Source organism: Musa acuminata, unplaced genomic scaffold (genome assembly GCF_036884655.1).
Source record: "Musa acuminata AAA Group cultivar baxijiao unplaced genomic scaffold, Cavendish_Baxijiao_AAA HiC_scaffold_101, whole genome shotgun sequence".
NCBI classification, from domain to species: Eukaryota; Viridiplantae; Streptophyta; class Magnoliopsida; order Zingiberales; family Musaceae; genus Musa; species Musa acuminata.
Window position 1 is genome coordinate 25,001 of NW_027020380.1, and position 5,000 is coordinate 30,000.

A 5,000-nucleotide genomic window follows, 5' to 3' on the forward strand; every position below is an offset into this window, starting at 1 on the left:
TGGCCAAAACGGCCCAAAAACGGGCCAAAACTGGCCATTTTTGGCTGCGCGAGCGGCGAGCGGCGGACAGCGAGCGAAGCGAGAGGCAGCACCGTCCCTGCTATACGAAAGCCCCATCCAGCCCTGTGCCACCCGGGGGGTTCCAGGGTGCTGAGATGGCTGACGTTTTGCTCCGCTCTCGACGGTCACCGCGCAATGCAAGAACAGGCCAAAAACTGGCCAAAACGGCCCAAAAACGGGCCAAAACTGGCCATTTTTGGCTGCGCGAGCGAGCGGCGAGCGGCGGACAGCGAGCGAAGCGAGAGGCAGCACCGTCCCTGCTATACGAAAGCCCCATCCAGCCCTGTGCCACCAGGGGGGTTCCAGGGTGCTGAGATGGCTGACGTTTTGCTCCGCTCTCGACGGTCACCGCGCAATGCAAGAACAGGCCAAAAACTGGCCAAAACGGCCCAAAAACGGGCCAAAACTGGCCATTTTTGGCTGCACGAGCGAGCGGCGAGCGGCGGACAGCGAGCGAAGCGAGAGGCAGCACCGTCCCTGCTATACGAAAGCCCCATCCAGCCCTGTGCCACCCGGGGGGTTCCAGGGTGCTGAGATGGCTGACGTTTTGCTCCGCTCTCGACGGTCACCGCGCAATGCAAGAACAGGCCAAAAACTGGCCAAAACGGCCCAAAAACGGGCCAAAACTGGCCATTTTTGGCTGCACGAGCGAGCGGCGAGCGGCGGACAGCGAGCGAAGCGAGAGGCAGCACCGTCCCTGCTATACGAAAGCCCCATCCAGCCCTGTGCCACCCGGGGGGTTCCAGGGTGCTGAGATGGCTGACGTTTTGCTCCGCTCTCGACGGTCACCGCGCAATGCAAGAACAGGCCAAAAACTGGCCAAAACGGCCCAAAAACGGGCCAAAACTGGCCATTTTTGGCTGCACGAGCGAGCGGCGAGCGGCGGACAGCGAGCGAAGCGAGAGGCAGCACCGTCCCTGCTATACGAAAGCCCCATCCAGCCCTGTGCCACCCGGGGGGTTCCAGGGTGCTGAGATGGCTGACGTTTTGCTCCGCTCTCGACGGTCACCGCGCAATGCAAGAACAGGCCAAAAACTGGCCAAAACGGCCCAAAAACGGGCCAAAACTGGCCATTTTTGGCTGCGCGAGCGAGCGGCGAGCGGCGGACAGCGAGCGAAGCGAGAGGCAGCACCGTCCCTGCTATACGAAAGCCCCATCCAGCCCTGTGCCACCCGGGGGGTTCCAGGGTGCTGAGATGGCTGACGTTTTGCTCCGCTCTCGACGGTCACCGCGCAATGCAAGAACAGGCCAAAAACTGGCCAAAACGGCCCAAAAACGGGCCAAAACTGGCCATTTTTGGCTGCACGAGCGAGCGGCGAGCGGCGGACAGCGAGCGAAGCGAGAGGCAGCACCGTCCCTGCTATACGAAAGCCCCATCCAGCCCTGTGCCACCCGGGGGGTTCCAGGGTGCTGAGATGGCTGACGTTTTGCTCCGCTCTCGACGGTCACCGCGCAATGCAAGAACAGGCCAAAAACTGGCCAAAACGGCCCAAAAACGGGCCAAAACTGGCCATTTTTGGCTGCACGAGCGAGCGGCGAGCGGCGGACAGCGAGCGAAGCGAGAGGCAGCACCGTCCCTGCTATACGAAAGCCCCATCCAGCCCTGTGCCACCCGGGGGGGGTTCCAGGGTGCTGAGATGGCTGACGTTTTGCTCCGCTCTCGACGGTCACCGCGCAATGCAAGAACAGGCCAAAAACTGGCCAAAACGGCCCAAAAACGGGCCAAAACTGGCCATTTTTGGCTGCACGAGCGAGCGGCGAGCGGCGGACAGCGAGCGAAGCGAGAGGCAGCACCGTCCCTGCTATACGAAAGCCCCATCCAGCCCTGTGCCACCCGGGGGGTTCCAGGGTGCTGAGATGGCTGACGTTTTGCTCCGCTCTCGACGGTCACCGCGCAATGCAAGAACAGGCCAAAAACTGGCCAAAACGGCCCAAAAACGGGCCAAAACTGGCCATTTTTGGCTGCGCGAGCGAGCGGCGAGCGGCGGACAGCGAGCGAAGCGAGAGGCAGCACCGTCCCTGCTATACGAAAGCCCCATCCAGCCCTGTGCCACCCGGGGGGTTCCAGGGTGCTGAGATGGCTGACGTTTTGCTCCGCTCTCGACGGTCACCGCGCAATGCAAGAACAGGCCAAAAACTGGCCAAAACGGCCCAAAAACGGGCCAAAACTGGCCATTTTTGGCTGCACGAGCGAGCGGCGAGCGGCGGACAGCGAGCGAAGCGAGAGGCAGCACCGTCCCTGCTATACGAAAGCCCCATCCAGCCCTGTGCCACCCGGGGGGTTCCAGGGTGCTGAGATGGCTGACGTTTTGCTCCGCTCTCGACGGTCACCGCGCAATGCAAGAACAGGCCAAAAACTGGCCAAAACGGCCCAAAAACGGGCCAAAACTGGCCATTTTTGGCTGCACGAGCGAGCGGCGAGCGGCGGACAGCGAGCGAAGCGAGAGGCAGCACCGTCCCTGCTATACGAAAGCCCCATCCAGCCCTGTGCCACCCGGGGGGTTCCAGGGTGCTGAGATGGCTGACGTTTTGCTCCGCTCTCGACGGTCACCGCGCAATGCAAGAACAGGCCAAAAACTGGCCAAAACGGCCCAAAAACGGGCCAAAACTGGCCATTTTTGGCTGCACGAGCGAGCGGCGAGCGGCGGACAGCGAGCGAAGCGAGAGGCAGCACCGTCCCTGCTATACGAAAGCCCCATCCAGCCCTGTGCCACCCGGGGGGTTCCAGGGTGCTGAGATGGCTGACGTTTTGCTCCGCTCTCGACGGTCACCGCGCAATGCAAGAACAGGCCAAAAACTGGCCAAAACGGCCCAAAAACGGGCCAAAACTGGCCATTTTTGGCTGCACGAGCGAGCGGCGAGCGGCGGACAGCGAGCGAAGCGAGAGGCAGCACCGTCCCTGCTATACGAAAGCCCCATCCAGCCCTGTGCCACCCGGGGGGTTCCAGGGTGCTGAGATGGCTGACGTTTTGCTCCGCTCTCGACGGTCACCGCGCAATGCAAGAACAGGCCAAAAACTGGCCAAAACGGCCCAAAAACGGGCCAAAACTGGCCATTTTTGGCTGCACGAGCGAGCGGCGAGCGGCGGACAGCGAGCGAAGCGAGAGGCAGCACCGTCCCTGCTATACGAAAGCCCCATCCAGCCCTGTGCCACCCGGGGGGTTCCAGGGTGCTGAGATGGCTGACGTTTTGCTCCGCTCTCGACGGTCACCGCGCAATGCAAGAACAGGCCAAAAACTGGCCAAAACGGCCCAAAAACGGGCCAAAACTGGCCATTTTTGGCTGCACGAGCGAGCGGCGAGCGGCGGACAGCGAGCGAAGCGAGAGGCAGCACCGTCCCTGCTATACGAAAGCCCCATCCAGCCCTGTGCCACCCGGGGGGTTCCAGGGTGCTGAGATGGCTGACGTTTTGCTCCGCTCTCGACGGTCACCGCGCAATGCAAGAACAGGCCAAAAACTGGCCAAAACGGCCCAAAAACGGGCCAAAACTGGCCATTTTTGGCTGCACGAGCGAGCGGCGAGCGGCGGACAGCGAGCGAAGCGAGAGGCAGCACCGTCCCTGCTATACGAAAGCCCCATCCAGCCCTGTGCCACCCGGGGGGTTCCAGGGTGCTGAGATGGCTGACGTTTTGCTCCGCTCTCGACGGTCACCGCGCAATGCAAGAACAGGCCAAAAACTGGCCAAAACGGCCCAAAAACGGGCCAAAACTGGCCATTTTTGGCTGCACGAGCGAGCGGCGAGCGGCGGACAGCGAGCGAAGCGAGAGGCAGCACCGTCCCTGCTATACGAAAGCCCCATCCAGCCCTGTGCCACCCGGGGGGTTCCAGGGTGCTGAGATGGCTGACGTTTTGCTCCGCTCTCGACGGTCACCGCGCAATGCAAGAACAGGCCAAAAACTGGCCAAAACGGCCCAAAAACGGGCCAAAACTGGCCATTTTTGGCTGCACGAGCGAGCGGCGAGCGGCGGACAGCGAGCGAAGCGAGAGGCAGCACCGTCCCTGCTATACGAAAGCCCCATCCAGCCCTGTGCCACCCGGGGGGTTCCAGGGTGCTGAGATGGCTGACGTTTTGCTCCGCTCTCGACGGTCACCGCGCAATGCAAGAACAGGCCAAAAACTGGCCAAAACGGCCCAAAAACGGGCCAAAACTGGCCATTTTTGGCTGCACGAGCGAGCGGCGAGCGGCGGACAGCGAGCGAAGCGAGAGGCAGCACCGTCCCTGCTATACGAAAGCCCCATCCAGCCCTGTGCCACCCGGGGGGTTCCAGGGTGCTGAGATGGCTGACGTTTTGCTCCGCTCTCGACGGTCACCGCGCAATGCAAGAACAGGCCAAAAACTGGCTAAAACGGCCCAAAAACGGGCCAAAACTGGCCATTTTTGGCTGCGCGAGCGAGCGGCGAGCGGCGGACAGCGAGCGAAGCGAGAGGCAGCACCGTCCCTGCTATATACGAAAGCCCCATCCAGCCCTGTGCCACCCGGGGGGTTCCAGGGTGCTGAGATGGCTGACGTTTTGCTCCGCTCACGACGGTCACCGCACCACGCAAGAACGGACCATAAACAGGCCAAAACAGCCCAAAAACGGGCCAAAACTGGTCATTTTTGGCTGCGCGAGCGAGCGGCGAGCGGCGAACAGCGAGCGAAGCGTGAGGCAGCACCGTCCCTGCTATACGAAAGCCCCATCCAGCCCTGTGCCACCCGGGGGGTTCCAGGGTGCTGAGATGGCTGACGTTTTGCTCCGCTCACGACGGTCACCGCGCCATGCAAGAACGGACCAAAAACAGGCCAAAACAGCCCAAAAACGGGCCAAAACTGGCCATTTTTGGCTGAGCGAGCGAGCGGTGAGCGGCGAACAGCGAGCGAAGCGAGAGGCAGCACCGTCCCTGCTATACGAAAGCCCCATCCAGCCCTGTGCCACCCGGGGGGTTCCAGGGTGCTGAGA